The sequence below is a fragment of the Ovis aries genome, chromosome 14, assembly GCF_016772045.2.
Source record: "Ovis aries strain OAR_USU_Benz2616 breed Rambouillet chromosome 14, ARS-UI_Ramb_v3.0, whole genome shotgun sequence".
In the NCBI taxonomy this organism is placed as follows: Eukaryota; Metazoa; Chordata; class Mammalia; order Artiodactyla; family Bovidae; genus Ovis; species Ovis aries.
Genome location: NC_056067.1, coordinates 56964342 through 56983261, shown reverse-complemented (window position 1 = coordinate 56983261; position 18920 = coordinate 56964342). Strand labels below are relative to the sequence as shown.

At 45.9% G+C, this 18920-nt stretch overlaps 1 pseudogene; it reads left to right on the top strand.

The window, feature by feature from the left end:
• Nucleotides 1–9913: 9913 nt before the first annotated feature.
• On the top strand, nt 9914–11586 carry LOC114117774 (guanine nucleotide-binding protein G(I)/G(S)/G(T) subunit beta-1-like; annotated as a pseudogene).
• The last annotated feature ends 7334 nt before the right edge of the window (nt 11587–18920 follow it).

Below are 18920 nucleotides of genomic sequence, written 5' to 3'. Positions count from 1 at the left end.
TTTTCTATACTTACATCAGGTGGAAGAGAAGGTGTCCTTACTTCAAGCCTGCCAGGTAATATGAATGATTTCTCAATGTTGATGTTATAAAAAGACCTTCGATTTTCATGAACAATCCTTGTTTTATGCTTAAAAAGCAACTGACATAATTATTGAAAACTTAGAGCAAACTTCCGTCTTACTTTGAATTATTCCCTGAACACTTACATCATGCTGACAACACAGATGTTTGACATCAGTGACAAATACCTCCATTTAGAGGTTTAGTGTGCATATAACATTACTGTGTACTTAAGCTTATAAATTGGAGAATAAATATAAATGATTCCCACCTAGTATAGAAGGGCTTCTCTTACAACGGAGGGAACAACATCAAAAACAGACGTTCATATATATAGTGGAAACAAAGCACAGCATAGTAACTTGAGAGCTGAATGACATGCGTTTTGGTTCCTTAATGATCTCAAATAACGTTAATATAAACAAGGATACATGACTAATAATTATACTTCTGCAAATATCCACCCCTTCATCTTGTGATCCATATGAACATATCAACTTAGTGCATGTTTTAAATATGGGACACTTGCTACAGTGTTTCTGTTTAGAGTAATTCAACAAAAGTGGTACGAATGAAATGCTTCCTAGTATGAATTCTCTGGCATTGATTTACTTGTGATGTTTGATTAAACACTTGTCTACATTTTTGTATTTCATTCATGTATCTTTCCAAAGTAAACAGTCGTTGCTTCAAAATTGTATATTTAGGACCAACCTTTTTTATCACTGACTCATTTCTAGGGTTTCTCTGCAGTATGTATTCTCTGATGGGGAGTGAGGTGATGGCTGTGGTGATATCCTTTGCCACATTCCTTACATGGCTAACATTTCTCTGCAGTATGAATTCTCTGATGTTGAGAAAGACCTGAACTCTGGGGAAAGGCTTTGCCACATTCTGTACATTTACAAGGTCTCTCCCCAGTGTGGATTCGTTGATGTTGAGTAAGAAGTGAATAACGGGTAAAGGATTTGCCACATTCTGTACATTTATAAGGTCTCTCCCCAGTATGAATTCACTGATGTTCAGTTAAAGTTGAACTCTGCTAAAAAGCCTTGCCACATGCTGTACATTTATATTTTGGCCATCTGATGCGAAAAGCTGACTCATTTGAAAAGACCCTGATGTTGGGAAAGATTGAAGGCAGGAGAAGAAGGGGATGACAGAGTATGAGATAGTTGGATGGCATGACCAACTCAAAGGACATGCGTTTGGGTAAACTGCAGGAGTTGGTAATGAACAGGGAGACCTGGCATGCTGTGGTTCGTGGGGTCCCAAAGAGTTGGACACGACTGAGCGACTGAGCTGAACTGATTCATGTCAATAAAATCAAGATGATTTTTAATGGGTTAAAATATATACATCTACTTGTGAATGATATTCTTTCTATATTTTAAATACACTAGGGTGCAAACATATTCAATGGTATAAGATAAATTAGAGTTCTTGGTTCTGCAACTTTAATTTCTTGACAAACTGTATCATTTGGTTGAGCTGTATCTTAGAAATTCAACACAGGTGAAAACAGATTATCACCAATATGATTATTGCAAATATTTTGAAAAAAAAAGTGAATAAGAAGACTATGTGTGATATGAGCGTGGTGTGTACTGGAAACATCACACCTGGGCTTGAGTGATGAAAATGCCCACTCCCAAAACCCAGTGTCTATCATCAACACAGTGAGAGTTCATTTTCCATGAAAAACCAAAAAGACGCAGAATTTCTCCATTAACTATGAGGGTTTTCACACGTTCCCCACTCCATTTTTCCAAAGCCTTGTTTAAAGACAGAGGATAAAAATGAACTTCCTAGCCTGATAATCTCAGAGAAATCACCAGAGCCAATGGACATCATCTGTCATGGTGTAAATGGATCACACGGAAGATGCACTATCACAGCCTGGGCATTTAGGAAAAAATAAGGAAATTATAACTTGAACCTAACAAAAAGATATCAGTTTTATGCAAATTCATTTTATATATGCTTCCTCTGTTTTGTATCCTAACAGTGTGTTTAACTAGTAAGCCTTAGCATCACAGAGGACAGTGTCTCCTAGTTTTCTTTTCATTTCTGCGCATTTTCTGAAAAATTCTGGATCACTGAGTTGATTCAATATATAAGGGCATTTTCTAACTCCTAAAGAGCTGAATTGTATCCACGTCTGAACTCATCATGGCATTTCCCCTACTTCCCGAAGATCCCAACACTGAACCACATCCCAGTGGGAATCTCGGATACCAGTGCCTCTCCGTGTTGATCTCTCACAAAGGGAATATGTTCACCAGCTGGAAGTCACTCATTCAGGTTGGGAATTCATCATGTTCTATAGAAAGCCAGGATAGAGACAATGGAGAACAGGATCTGGGACCCAAGGGAGAGGTGGTCTAAAGAGCCGGTCTTCACTATGATAAGAAGAAAAGGAAAAAATAAGAAGTGGATAACAAACACCCCAGGCAGAAAAATCAGAAGCAGAGAACTAAAGGTCTGTTGATTCTCAGTCTAGGCATTTCAGGAGGAAAACCAGACACAGCCCCAGGCCTGGAACAGAACATGTACCTGAGAAGCTGCCATTTCCTCCTCTTCTTCCTCCTGCTCTGTCTTCTCTGGGGATGTTATGTAGCAAACACACCTCTGCATCTTGAGGAAATACCTTCAAAGGCATCCGCAGAGCTCTTTAACCTGCAACTACTTCACCTACAGACAGAAGGACTTGAAAAGCTGAAAAGACCCACCTCTCCTGTCCTGTCTCAGGAGAGATTCGGGAACAATCACCTCCTACCTGGAGACCAGCCTTTGAACTTATTTCTTGATTGTTCTCTCCCCATAGGGAGCTCCTAACCCTCTGCTCACACAGATGAGGTGACCTGACTGACTTCCCTGGTCCAAATCCAGCTAGACCAACCTTTCAGCCTCTCCTCAGACTGAAGCTAGGCCTCAGCTCTCACAGATGAACCAGGAGCCACGTCCTTAACCCAGGCCTCCCGTTAGCGTCCCCTGGAGCACTTCCTACACACCACACTGATGCCCTCACAGGACCAAGAGAGAACTCTGTGGGGAAGGCACCAGGGAGGTCCTTTTCTAACACTGGTCACGTGACCCTGATAAGAAACGGGTGGAAATCACTTGGCCAATGGTTCAGATTCTTTCTGAACCATTTCAGTGATTATGAACCCCTCAAGGTCAGGTCCCACCTCTAAGAAGTTATGAATCTGCAGGTCTGAGATGGGGTCATTAAATACATCTTTAGCAAGTTCTCTGTTCTGCTTCTTCTTCCCCAAGACCCACACTCAGGAGCCCTGAGCTTGAGCCTTCTCACTCAGCACAGCTGAGACATCTCAGGAGGGGAGGGTTTAGGGTGGGAATTTCTGAGGGAGATTAGGCTAGAACCAGGCAGAAAAAGCTCCAGTTCTTGGGGTTCAGGCCTTTCTAAGGGACCCTGGGTGAAGTGCTGTGGGCTCCCCAGGCTGAGCGTGGATGGGTCCATTCAAACCAGAGGAGCAGGAATCTGGTGAGCTCTGAGGGTGTCATTGAAGGGGGGCCTGTGCAGTAGACCCAGGGGTTCGGCAAGACTGCTGATCTCAAGGAAGGGGGTCATCTAGTGGAGGTGCTCACAGGACTGGCTGCTGTGAGTTCAAGGACCTGCAGGCTGCCTGCTCCCCAGACAGACGCTGAGGCAGCAACAGCACAGAGCAGCCAGGGAAGCTCCCAACATTACTCTGTCTGATCCTTCTTATTAGAACCATCACAATGTCCCTGCAGTTACGAGAGGGTAACAGGCAGGAAGGCCAGGGGTCTCCAAATAGAGGAAATAGCCTGCAAGTGTCAGACATTTTTATCTCTCTCAAGTGGCAGGAGGAAACAAAGTAGCGATATTTTTTCCTTCCCTATACATATTTAAAAGGTTTCTCTTAAAATTCTGTGTTGCCATGACACCTGGTTTCACCTGAAGTTAAGCAATGCCTTTTTCTTATGGAAATGTTTATCTTAGGCTATGCTAATGTACTATGTATTTGACTGTCTTCAAGTCAGTTCCCCTTTATGCTCAGAACCTACTTGATAAACCAGTATGTTATACTCTGATATTGTTCCTCTAATCTATGTAAATAACACTATTTGTATGGTGCTCTGCCCTTCTTTAAGGTTCAAGCTAATCCTTTTATGGCCCAAGATGAACCATTTGGTGCCAAGATTATCGCAAAATACCTCTTATGGGTGAGGGGCCTGGTGCCATTCTGAGTTTTGAGACATTCCTTTCTTTCATTAACAGGCTGCTGATGACTATATAACATCCAGCTAAAGACTAGCAGGGGGGCACTCTTTCTGCCCCCTTCTGATGCCTATGTCAGAAGCTTTCTCTATCTCCTTTATACTTTAATAAAACTTTGTTACACAAAAGCTCTGAGCGATCAAGCCTCGTCTCTGGCCCCAGATTGAATTCTCCTCCAGGGGCCAAGGATCCTGGCGTCGTAATTCAACAACAACCTTTCACTGGTCCTGGCACCCTCCCCAAGATGTGGGCACGACATTTGCTAAGATCAATCCCCGCACAGAGGCCTGTGGGGGCATGTCCACACTTATTATGGGATGGGGCCCCCTCCCTTTTCAGCCATCAAGGAGGCTTCCTGCCCTTGTACAGAGAAGTCTTCTTTGACCTCAGGAGTGGGCCTCTTATCTCTTTACTCTTGCAGACTTCAGCTTCTACCATTAGATTTGTCCTTGGAGTGTGTGAGTGAGAACACAGCTTCAGTTTCACTCCACTTGACAAATACCAGCTGTCCAGCCCAGAGGCCCTTCTATCTCCTATGTCAAATCCTACTGAGAGACATGAACCCCAAAAATCTTTATTGGGAGGCTATAGGGTGAAGGTCTGTCTTCTGTAGCTTCTTCAGGCTGGCACGGGGCTCATAGACCCTACCTAGCTGGGGTCATGGAGCTCTCATCCTGTCTCATTCAGGGGCCCCAGAGTCTGTTCCGAAGAGTAGCTGGAACCATTATATTGATGTGAAACCATCATAATCTGAAAAAGTCAAACATAACAAGTGGATTTAAAAAGTCAGGGGCCAAATATCTGTGATTAATGATCACAAATTATTGTGAGCAGGAGCTACAGCAGGAGTAAGAACCAGGTTACATTTTTTAGCAGTTTTGATCCTGTCCAGATAGAGTCAGCACTGGAGGTACCCTCACCACAGGCATGGAGCCTTTTGCTCTGGTCTTACACACTTTGGATGTCTTCTGTATTAGCCCAGAGTGACTGACGCAGGTGTGACAGACTCAGTTTCAAGTCGTTGGAGGAGTGACAACCTGAACAGTACTGTAAAATATCAACCACAATTTTTTCCCAGGAGAATAAGCTGGATTCCCAGGCCAGACCTGGCACTTCAAGAAGACCTGTTGCCCGGTAGCCAGTTGTCCAGTTTTGTCTAAGTAGGTTCAGGCCACTGACGTGGTATTCACATATTAATTCACATATTAGTTAGAGCAGTTGTCACTGTTACTGACTCTAGTGCTCCTCTAGGCATGAGAAGAGGCAAGAATCTGGGCTCATGAGAACCTTTACTGAGAGCATCTGACTGTCTGAAGGCCTGTTCTGCCAGCTTCCGCAGAGCGCCATTCCTGATCTCCCTACTCAGTGCCTTTGAGGGCTGCTGAAGGGCAGCCGCTGCTGCGGATCCTGATTGAGTCCTAGCAAAGGCAGAAGTGCCACTTTTCAGCTAGCACGGCCCCTTCATGGCAATCTGACCATGGTTTTGGGGGCACTTCATGTCCATTTCCTCGCATGGTGCTAGGAATGCTCATGCCTAGATCTGGCAAAGATTCTGCTGACGGGCCACTCAGTGTGCTGTTACAGGACTAACAAAAAACAGGAGCCAAGAGACGCTGGATCACCTGTCTCACCAGCCTCTATGGTCCGTGAGAACATTCCCTCTTGTTGCTTCTTCCCATAGCTAGAGTTTCACCGTTACCCTCACGGATCGCATATCATCATTTTATCAGAGGCTCAGTCACACATTTGGCAACGCAAGAAACAATTGTGCAAAGCAGGCAGAAGAGGAAATAATGCAGCTAGCAGTATCAGCAGGACCACAAGCAGGAATCTGAGGACCTGCTTTAAGCACAGTCAGTATGTCCCAGGTGCTCTGACTTAGTTTGTTAAATAACTGTAGCCTGGGGTTAGTCTCCTGGTTGCAGACCATGGAGATCCTGACCCTTATCCAAAGACTGATTACTGAGATAAGTTTTAGAAATAAACTTAGAGAGTCCCTTACTAATTCAGTTAACTCTCATCAGCATTATAACATAAACGCAAGGAACTAAGTCATAAGACTTTCTTAGTAAACATAGATCTTAATTAACAAAATCGGAATTTAATATTTTGTGAAACTTTTTTTTTTTTTTGGTAAAGTTGCCTCTATTTTCACTAAACTCGGCCAAGACTAATTTGTTTCAAAAATAAGTTTGGTGTGCTGACCACAAAGACTTCTTCTACACTGACTCTGCTGTAATTCCTCAAGAGTCTTAGACTAAATTCTCAAAAGGCCTCTCGATGCCAAGAATTTATTAATTGGTTCTACTTTCCCCCATTTATGAATGACTCACTAGAGAATAGAATTATCATTACTTTTTTACAACACAAATATTTCCAGTCTTTATATCTTCTCTCACTGACAACACATATCCGACTTGCCATACACACTGAAACATTTTCCTTGTCACTTTAGTAGATCCTGAGTCCATAATTTTTAATCTTTAAAAAATTAACCCATAGTGAAAATCAAGAAGAAAGCAAATGTGAACTATTTGCTGCATTGGCAGTCTCTGATTAGCAAACTCAAGAACATATTTTAGAACCTCTAAAAACATGTATTTTTCCAAAGCACAGTTTTTCTCAATGTAACACAAGGCACGTGTCTAATAGATATACGTCTATGTATAACTGAATGAACTTCCTGGAAACCAAAAAAAAAAAAAAAAAACCACACACACACACATCGGAAATCACGTCTACTCTAATAGAACATAAAAATTCAAATTATCAAAATAATAAAAAGAGTGGGGCATGAAGAAATCTTACCTCCTTGTGGCCACTTTGGGCAGCAACAATTTAAAACTTGTGAAGATGGGCCTGCAATATCCCCAGGCCTTCAGGGATGCAAGGGAAAAAAGCCTGTGGTCAACGAACGACCTTAGGTAGATCCTGAAAAAAGAATGCAGAACCTGGCAATTGGTCAAGAAGCCAATCTTGGGAGGTAAGTTTTACTCACACTCTTTCAAAATAATCACATGGAAAGATTTCTGTATCACTGAAACTTCCTGCTGCTGCTGCTAAGTCGCTTCAGTCGTGTCCAACTCTGGGTGATCCCATAGACTGCAGCCCACCAGGCTCCCCCGTCCCTGGGATTTTCCAGGCAAGAATACTGGAGTGGGTTGCCATTGCCTTCTCCACACTAAAACTTACAGAAATTAAAATCAAAACTACAATGAAGGTATCACCTCACTCCGATCAGAGTGGCCATTGGTAAAAAGTCTGCAAACAAGAAATGCTGGAAAGGATGTGGGAAAACGGGAACCCTCGCACACTGATGCTGGCAGGGTAAGCTGTTAACCGTCAGCATGGAGGAACAGGCTGGAGGTTCCTCAAACAAGTGAAAAGACGATGAAGTCACTACACTGCTTAATCCCATGCAGAAAAACATAAGCCAAAGCAGAGATCTAAATGGACGGATGGATACTATAAAGCTCTTGAGGAAAATATACAGAACATGCCTTGATATAAATCGCACCCAGTTCTTTTTGGATTCATTCTTAGAATAATACAATGAAAATCAACAAATGGGACTTCATTAACCTTAAAAGCATTTGAGCAGCAGGGTAAACTATAAATGAAAGAAAAAGACAACCCTCAGAACGGGTGGGGGAAAAAAGTGTTTGCAAATGGAGATACAAGGAATTCATCTCCAAAACATGCAAACAGTCCATGCAGCTCAATTTAAAAAAAAAAAAAAAAAAAGGAAAAGTGGGCCAAAGATCGAAATGGGCGTTTCTCCATAGAAGGCACCGAGGTGGACATAAAGTATGCAAAAAGATGCTCAGTTTCCCTAATCATTAAAGAAATGTAAATCAAAAGATCAATGAGATATCACTTCACACCAGTCAGCATGGCCATCTCAAAAATTCGACAACAATAAATGCTGGAGGGAGTCTGGAGAGAAGGGAACCCTCCTACTGCGGGTGGGAATGTAAGTCAGTGCATCCATTCTGGAGAACAGTATGGAGGTGATTTCAGACACTCAGCAACAAAGTACCATGTGACCCAGCCATCCCATGCCTGGGCATGGATCCTGGGAAAACCAAAATTTCAAGATACTGCACGCCGACCATCATGGCAGCACTGGATACACTCGCCAAGATACGAAAGAAACCTGAGTGCAGAAGGACAGGTGAACGGTTAAAGAAGCCGGGGTCAGGTCAGCTCAGTTCAGTTCAGTCGCTCAGTCGTGTCCGACTCTATGCGACCCCATGAATCGCAGCATACCAGGCCTCCCTGTCCATCACCAACTCCCAGAGTTCACTCAGACTCGTGTCCATCGGGCCAGTGATGCCATCCAGCCATCTCATCCTCTGTCATCCCCTTTTCAGTGAGTCAACTCAGATACACAAACCCAGACATAGAAGGATGAAAGGAAGCCACTTCCAGTCACAGGGAAGAGCCAGAGACGATTACACTAGATGAACTAAGTGAGACAAAGTATCGCCTGTTATCACTTCTAGGTGGAATCCAAACATGGAAACAAATGAGCTTCTTTACAAAGCAGTAACAGCTTCATATACTTAGTAAGGAAACGTGTTACCAAAAAGGAAAGTCCGGGTGCGGGAGAAATATATGTTGAGAATGACATATACACACTGCTAGTCATAAAATAACCCATAGGGACCCACTGCAGAGCACAAGGAACCATACTTTGACTGTAAATAACCTATATGAGAAAAAGAACCTCAAAAGAACATATATACATCTATGTATAAATGAATAACGTTGCTTTACACATTAAAAAAAGAAACCCCACAACAGTGCAAATCACCTATATACTGAAATTCAAAATAAACATAACAGGAAAGAAAGAAAGACAAAAGAACTGCTGACTCTGTTCCCCTCGGGCCTTGGGGACCTGGGCTGGCATCACGTCCCTGGGGCTTGAGCAGGCTGGGTCCCCATGTGGGGCTCTCCTGGGGCTGAGGGCGCTGGGGAGGATATGCCAGCCAATCAGCCCCCCAGCCCAGTGGACATGGACTTCCTGTTCCCCTCTGCATGAGTCCACAATCTCCAGATCCTGTGGGACCCTCCTGCAGCAGCACTAAATCTACTGCCCCCAAAGGATGGTGGGGTCTCTGGGCTGGAAGAGCTTTGCAAAGTGTCCCGGGCCCCGTGTCTCCTGGTGGTGGGGTTCACACCTCCAGCCTCCTTCCTTAGGGTCATCCCACTGAGAGGAGAGGTCCCTCTGCAGAGTGGTGTTGCAATCATTGGGACCGCCTGGGGGATGAAGGGGAAGGGGGAAGAAGTAAGGAGACACAAGCCTTAGGGCTTCCCAGGTGGCGCTAGTGGTAAAGAATCCATCTGCCAATGCAGGAGACGTAGGAGATTCGGGTTCAATCCCTGCATCTGGAAGATCCCCGGGAGGCATTCTTATTGACAACCCAGAAACCAGATTTGTCCTAAGGCTCTGGTTGCCCAGGTAACCAGAGCGGGCCTGAAGAAATGCTGCCACCTTGTGGTCATTCCCTGTAACAAGTACTTGAAAACCGGGGCTATTGGGCTCGACTCTAAATGACACCAGCCGGGCCGCCGCGCCCATCCCGATGGCTGGAGGCGTCTGAGGGGCGGACGGAGGCGGCGGCGGCAGCGGGAGCGGGAGCGGGCGCGGGAGTGGAGCAGCCGCCGCGGGACCGACAGGACCGAGCTTCGCTGGCGCACCTGCCCGCAGCGCCCGCGGAGCGGCCGGAGCACGACCACCTCCTGGAGCGGCGGCTGAGGTGGCGGGGAGCGGGCGCGGCAGGCGGGACACGGCGTCGAGCCTTTTCTCTGTTGCAGACAATTTTACATGTTTGGGAGAACAGACCAGCAGCACTTCTGAATTAAGATCTCAGATTTTTTGAGGTGGCTTTGAAGAGCACTAAGATTAGAAGATGAGTGAACTTGACCAGTTACGGCAGGAGGCCGAACAGCTTAAAGACCAAATTAGAGATGCTCGGAAGGCGTGTGCAGACGCGACTCTCTCTCAGATCACAAAAACTGACCCAGTGGGAAGAGTCCAGACGCGCACCAGGAGGACGCTGAGGGGACGCTTGGCCAAGATCTATGCCATGCACTGGGGCACTGACTCCAGGCTTCTGGTCAGTGCCTCGCAGGACGGTAAACTTATTATCTGGGACAGCTACACCACAAACAAGGTCCATGCCATCCCTCTGCGCTCCTCGCGGGTCATGACGTGCGCTTATGCCCCTTCTGGGAACTCCGTGGCCTGCGGAGGCCTGGATAACATCTGCTCCATTTACAGTCTGAAAACTCGTGAAGGGAATGCACGTGTGAATCGTGAGCTGGCTGGACACACACGTTACCTGTCGTGCTGCCATTTTCTGGATGACAATCAGATCGTTACCGGCTCTGGAGATACCACCTGTGCCCTGTGGGACATTGAGACTGGCCAGCAGACGACCACATTCACCGGACACACCGGGGATGTCATGAGCCTTTCACTCGCTCCGGACACCAGACTGTCTCTGGTGCTTGTGACGCTTCAGCCAAACTCTGGGACGTGCGAGAAGGGGTGTGCCGGCAAACCTTCACCGGCCACGAGCCCGGTATCAACGCCATCTGTTTCTTCCCACATGGCAACGCATTTGCCACTGGCTCAGACGATGCCACCTGCCGGCTATTCGACCTCCATGCGGACCAGGAGCTCAGGACCTACTCCCACAACAACATCATCTGCGGGATCACTTCCGTCTCCTTCTCCAAGAGTGGGCGCCTCCTTCTCGCAGGGTACGACGACTTCAACTGCAATGTCTGGGACGCCCTCAAAGCCGACGGGGCAGGGGTCTTGGCTGGGCATGACAACCGCGTGAGCTGCCTGGGGGTAACTGATGACAGGATGGCCGTGGCGACGAGGTCCTGGAACAGCTTCCTCAAAATCTGGAACTAACCCTGACAGCAGGTGGACGCCACAGTGACTGGAAGACCGTTCCAGCCTTGGGCCGTTGCAGATAGCATTTCCCATCTACCCCTACTAACGCAGACGCCCTGCACCCCTCAGAACTTCAAAAGCGCAAGACCTTCCCCTCACTTATTGCTGAAACCAAGAGCACAGTTCCCACTGAGAGAAGAATCTCTGTGCTGTAACTAAAATGAATCGTGCATTCCTTCTGGGACCATTGTCTTTGTTTTACTTTTTTGTTTGTTTTGAATGAATTTAAAAGGAAATACTATAATAAAAAAGTTAACAAGAAGGTAAAAAAATAAATATATTAAAAATAAATAAATAAATGACACCAGCCCTAAAGAAATCTTCCAGGGTAAATCCCATGAAGAGAATTCAAAACAGGGCTGACTTTCAAGAAGCCACTTTCCGGAGGTTAACTGTACTCCCCCATAGAAGGTAAAAAGCCCGTGGAAAGATACTCATCATCAGTAAGTAGTAAAGAAATGCAAATTAAAACTACCATGAGCCATCTTCTCACACGGCTCAGAACGGCCATCCTCAAAAGATCTTCGAAGCTTAAGTGTTGCCGAGGGCAAGGCGAACAGGGAACCCTCCTACACTGTGGGCAGGGTTGTAAATGGGTGGGTGCAGCCACGAAGGAAAATATCTGGAGGCTCCTTGAAACATGAAATAGAGAGTTACCATGTTTTCCAGCAATACCACTCCTTGCTTTGATCTGGAAAAAATCCTAATTCCAAAGAAGATGTACATTTCTATTTTCAGGGCAGCACTATTCACAATAGCCAAGTCAGAGCATTAACCAAAATATCCATCAACAGAAAAATGAAGACTAACTGGCCCATCTGTACAGTGGAATACACTCAGGAAAAAAAAAAAAAAAAAAAAACACTACCATGAGCAGCAGCATGGATGCACTGAGAGATTATCACTGAGGTATGAGACCAAAGGCAAACATCCTAAAATAGTACTGAAAGGTGGAAGCCAGAAATTCATGCAAATGAAATAATTTGCGAATAGAAAGAGACTCAGAGTTAAAAAACCAGTTCATGATTATTTTTTTTTAAACATTGCAGGAGGGATACACTAAGAGGGATTAAAATGCTCACTTTTACAACCTCACCAGAGCCATGACAGGCTCAGAGAGGTGCACTAGGCCAAAAATAATCCCTGAGTCAGGCTTCCCCCGCTTCCGGGGATGGTAACTCTGGCCAATCAGAGAGATGGTAACTCTGGCCAATCAGAGAGATGATAACTCTGGCCAATCAGAGGGATAATGACTGGCCAATCAGTAAATACCAGGAAACCCCTGCAGCCAATCAACCCTTGCCAACTCCCTGTCTTTGTTCTAAACTTATAAATACTGCTGTAAATCTGGGCTCCGGGCTCTCATCAAGACTCCACTGCGCTGGATGAGACGGGAGCCCTGGCTCGAGCTGGCAATAAAACCCCTTTATGCTTTTGCATTGTTGTGGACGTCTTATTCTCTCAGTTTTTGGGACTTGGACTCTGGGCATAACATTTGGGGGCTCGTCCGGGATCCCTTTAACTGGGAAGAATAACATTCTCCTGGTAGAAGGGGTTTCCTCACTAGGAGAAGAGATATCTGAACACTGGTGTTAGTTTTGGATTGAGTTCAGTGTAAGGCCGAGGCGCGGGTTCGTGCTAGGGAGGTGGCTGGCTCTGGTTACTGGATTAAGTCCAGCGTAAGGCCGGGGCCCGGTTTTGTGCTGGGGACCTGATAAAAAAACCCCTGGCCTGGCTAAAACCTTTTGTTTTTCAGCCCCTCATTTCCCTTCCCTCTTCCCTGCCCTCAGCTTCATTATGTCCACAGGTACTAGTCATGGAATCATCCAAAGAAAAAGAAAACAAAAAGCGCAGCAACCGGGTGAAACCGGTATTCCAGAAATCCTCACTATACCCCAATTTACTTGACCTGGAGACTGAACTCTCCTCGCCCCCCCATGCGGATCCACTTCTGCCCCCGCAGGTTCCTCGGGTCTCTTCTGGAGGGACACAAAGGGACACAGAGCCTTCGGGCCCAGCCCGGGAAGGAGGCCCCACCCAAGGGACTCGGGGAAGAACCAGGGGCATCACCAATATGGCGAAAAAAGACAAACCAGAGGCCCCCTCCTCCACAGTCCAGGCATTTCCAGTTCGGGCGGGGCCTGCCCGAGCAGACGGAGAACAGACATACCAGTACTGGCCCTTTTCCACCAGTGATCTTTACAACTGAAAAACTCAGACCCCTTCATTCTCTGAAAAACCTCAGGGCCTCACTGACCTTTTAAAATCTATCCTTTTCACCCATAACCCCACCTGGGATGACTGTCAACAGTTGTTACCAGTGCTCTTTACTACAGAAGAATGCGAACGGATCTTGTCAAAAGCACAAAAGAATGTGCTGGGGGTAGATGGGAGACCCACTACACAGCCTAACCTGATTGATGAGAGATTTCCCCTGACACGGCCCTGCTGGGACTTCGAGCGGGCTAAAGGTAGGGAGCGTCTCCGAGTGTACCGCCAGACTCTCATGGCAAGCCTCCAAGCAGCCGCCAGGAGGCCAACAAGTTTGGCTAAAGTAAATCGGGTTAGACAAGAGCCAAATGAGAGCCCGGCAGCTTTCCTTGAGAGATTAATGAAAGCTTTTAGGCAGTACACCCCCCATGGACCCACAAGCCGATGAGTCGCACGCAGCCGTCATGCTAGCATTCGTGAATCAGGCAGCCCCAGATATCAGGAAAAAACTACAAAAATAGAGAGGTTGGGAGAGCAATCCCTGCAAGACCTGGTGAGGGCAACAGAGAGGGGTTTTAATCATAGAGAGACTCCAGAGGAAAGGGAGGAACGTGTTAGGCGAGAGAAAAAAAAATTCAGGGCCCGGCACCCCTCCCCGAGTCCTGGATAACTATACATGTGGAGGGGAAACCGGTTGGCTTCATGGTAGACACGAGAGCTCAATACTCGGTTCTTAATCAAAAAGACAGACCAATGTCTAAAAAGACCAGCTGGGTACAAGGGGCCACCAGGACTAAACGATATAGATGGACTACTAAACGTCAAGTGAGCTTGGGGGCCCAGCCGGTGACCCACTCTTTTCTTGTGATACCAGAATGCCCAGCACCCTTGTTAAAAAGAGACTTACTATTTAAAGTCAATGCCCAAATTCACTTTGACCACGGAGAGATATCAGTTCTAGATGGGACCGGACATCCCATACAAGTTTTGTCTCTGGCATTGAGGGACGAATACAGACTGTATCAGCCAAAGCTGCTCATGGCCATTGACCCCAATGTACAACCTTGGGTCCAAAAATACCCTCTAGCCTGGGCAAAAACTGCGGGGGTAAGACTAGCCAAGCAGAGGCCTCCCATCATTGTCGAACTTAAATCGGACGCCACCCCTATCCGGGTAAAACAATACCCTTTGGGCCTAGAAGCCCAGCGAGGAATCGCACCACATATACAACGGCTTCTGGAGGCAAAAATTCTTAAAAGGTGCCGGTCTCCATGGAATACTCCTTTGTTACCTGTGAAAAAGCCAGGGGGAACGGACTTTAGGCCTGTGCAAGATCTTCGTGAAATCAACAAATGGGTGAGTGATATACATCCAACTGTCCATAACCCGTACACCCTTTTGAGTGGCCTCCCGCCAGACTATGTCTGGTATACTGTCCTGGACTTAAAAGATGCCTTTTTCAGTTTACCCTTGGCCCCCTTGGGCCAAGAGATCTTCACATTCAAATGGAGAAAAAAAGGCAGCCAGACCTCAGGACAGCTAACTTGGACTCGACTTCCGCAAGGCTTCAAGAATTCACCAACACTATTCAGTGAGGCTCTGGGTGAGGACCTCCATGAGTACAGGGTTGATCACCCCAACATTGTTCTATTGCAGTATGTGGATGATCTTATGCTAGCCGCAACCACTGAGGAGGCATGCCAAGAAGCAACAGGCAACCTCCTTCAAACTTTAGGGACCTTGGGGTACTGGGCTAGTGCAAAGAAGGCCCAAATTGCTAAGCAAAAAGTCATATACCTAGGGTATAAAGTAAAATAAGGATGGAAATGGCTGACGCAAGCCATAAAAGAGGCCATATTGCAGATCCCTGAGCCGGCAACTCCTCAACAAGTGAGAAAATTTCTTGGGACTATTGGGTATTGCCGGCTATGGATCTTGGAATTTGCTAAAAAGGCCCGGCCACTATATAAAAAAAAAGTAAAAAACAAAAACAAAAAAAAAAAACCACTGGACTTGGATGAGCCAATAAAACGGGCTTTTCAAGAACTCAGACAGGCTCTGCTAGAAGCCCCAGCCCTTGTTCTCCCTGACCTGTCCAAGCCCTTCCAATTATTCATAGATTAAAAACGGGGAATGGAAAAAGGAGCCTTGATGCAGCAATGGGGGCCTTGGAGGTGACCAGTGGCCTACCTATCCAAACGACTGGACCCAGTGGCTGTGGGGTGGCCACCTTGCCTCCGAATCATTGCTGCTACTGCCCTCCTGGTCCATGATGCTGACAAGCTGACTTATGGACAGCGACTCCTGGTCTACACTCCCCATGCCATCGAAGAGATTCTGAAGCAGCCACCAAATAAATGGATCTCTAATGCCCGTGTGACCCATTATCAGGCTTTGCTGCTGGACACCCCATGGATACACTTCCAGATGCCCTGCTTCCTGAACCCGGCCACTCTCTTACCCAACCCAGAGGATGACAGCCCCCTCCACGATTGTAGTGAGATATTGGCTGAGACGACGGCAATACAAAAAGACCTAACAAATGTGCCTTTAAATAACAGTGAGCTGATATGGTTTACAGATAAAAGCAGTTTTATAAAAGATGGACAGAGAAAGGCTGGAGCTGCAATAGTTGATGACTCTGAAAAGATAATATGGGCTGAAGCCCTTCCCCCAGGTACCTCTGCCCAAAAAGCAGAACTAATAGCCTTAATACAGGCTCTGTAGAGGGCAAAAGAAAAAGAGTCACTATTTATACCGACAGTCGGTATGCATTCGGCACCATACACATCCAGGGCCCAATATATAAAGAGCGGGGGTTTTTGACAGCCGAAAAAAAAAAAGTTAAAAACCTGCCTAAAATCCACAGACTCTTAACAGCCGTCCAACAGCCTGGAACAATGTCAATAGTACATGTCCCTGGACATCGAAAGAGAAGAGACATTAAGGCTCAAGGCAACCGAGCCACTGATATGGCGGCTCATGAGGTGGCTAACAGGGACTGCACAGCCCCTATACTAAACTGTGGGGCTGCTACCCCCAGGTATGGAAACCTTGCCCCCAACCCCCAAGTATTCCTCTTCTGATCTCAATTAGATTCAAAAAAATGCCAGCCCTCAGGAGGGCAAAGACGGATGGTATCAAGACCAAGATGACAACTTGATACTTCCCACCAACTTGGGTCAACACCTCTGTACGCACCTACATCTGACCACCCATCTAAAAACAAAAAGACTCTAACCCTCTTACAGACAGCACGTTTGCGGTTTCCCCAACAACAGGTGACTGTACGAGACAGTCCAGGCCTGCACAGCGTGCCAGATGATGAAGCTGGAAAAAGGACAGCATACGGGAATGAGGTACCGGGGAGAGAGGCCAGGGCAACACTGGGAGATAGATTTTACAGAAGTAAGACCAGGCAAGTATGGGTACCGTTATCTGTTAGTTTTGGTGGATACTTTTTCTGGGTGGGTAAAAGTATTCCCTACTAAGAAAAAAACAGCAATGATAGTAGCTAAAAAGATCCTTAAAAAAATAGTACCTAGGTTTGGGCTGCCAGTGACTATTGGCTCTGATAACGGGCCTGCCTTTGTGAGTCAGATTGTACAGGGACTGGCCCTAGCTCTGGGGACCAAATAGAAGCTACGTTGTAAATACAATCTCCAGAGCTCAGGACAGGTTGAGAGGATAAATCAGACTCTAAAAAAGACTTTGGCAAAATTGGCAGTAGAGACTGGCGGGGACTGGGTGACTCTCCTTCCCTTTGCCCTCTTCCATGCGCGTAATACCCCCTACAAGCTGGACTTAACCCCTTTCAAAGTTATGTATGAGAGGCCCCCTCCCATATGCCCTATCTTTAAAAGTAAAAAGCCCCACTATGTGCCCAGGTGGCCAATATTACAAGACTAAATAAGACAAATTAGATTGTGTCTGAGACAAAAGATGGTGGGTTTGTTCACACGTCGGGCTAACTCCATGTCTACATGCATCAGCTTTTAAGCAAAACAGAGAGTTCTGTATAATAGTGACTGTAATGCCCCAAATCCTGTACCACCCTGAAAAGATAATGTACGACTACTGGGCCCCAAAACAAACACCCGGCTCATTACATTTATAAAAAAACATATTAATACAGTTCAACTATTTGTGCTTAGACAGCAATATCAAACTGTACCCCAAAACAAAGAGGAAGATTCCTCTATATGATCTAAAGACAGGGGGAAATGTTACAACCTCACCAGAGCCATGACAGGCTCAGAGAGGTGCACTAGGCCAAAAATAATCCCTGAGTCAGGCTTCCGGGATGGTAACTCTGGCCAATCAGAGAGATGGTAACTCTGGCCAATCAGAGAGATGATAACTCTGGCCAATCAGAGGGATAATGACTGGCCAATCAGTAAATACCAGGAAACCCCTGCAGCCAATCAACCCTTGCCAACTCCTTGTCTTTGTTCTAAACTTATAAATACTGCTGTAAATCTGGGCTCAGGGCTCTCATCAAGACTCCACTGCACTGGATGAGATGGGAGCCCTGGCTCGAGCTGGCAATAAAACATGCTTTTGCATTGCTGTGGACGTCTTATTCTCTCAGTTTTTGGGACTTAGACTCTGGGCATAACACTCACATCACTACATATCAAACAGGTCATCTAAAAGGACCAACTGAACAGCACAGCAAGTTGAAGGAAACACACTGTGATAACCTTCATGGGAAAAAAATCCCCCAAAAGAACAGTGGTACATCTATTTATGACTGAATCAAGTTCCTGTACACCTAAAACAGTCGGAAATCAACTCTATTAGAAAACAATAAATTACCCAAAAAGTGGAGGATGAAAAATGATGCCGCCTTGTGGCTGCTTTTGGTAACAACAACTGAAAAACCTGTGCTGACCAAAATACACCTGTTCTCAACAAATGTCCTGGGATAGGTCCTGGAAAAAGAATTCAAAACAGGGCAGATAGTCAAGAGGCCAACGTAACTTGTTAATAGCCAGGACAGAGGACAGGGAGGAGGGTCCTTAAACAAGCAAAAAGACAATGAAATTACAACACTCCTTACCCATTTAAAGAAAAACTCCAAATTAGTTAAAGAACTAAATGGAAAGACAATTACTCCTTACCATTAGAGGAAAGCATAGGAAAAACAGGCTTTGACATAAATCACAGCAAATTCCCTCTGGATCCACATCTTAGAATAATGAAAAATAAGAAAAACTCAGCAAGGGACCTCATTAACCTTAGAAGCACTTACACAGCAAGGGAAACCATAACGAAAGAAAATGACAACCCTCAGAGTGGAAAAAAAGTTGGCAAGAAAATATATCAACAAGTAATTCATCTGCAAAACAAGCAAACGGCGCATGCAGCTCAACACACACACACACACACTCACACACTCACAC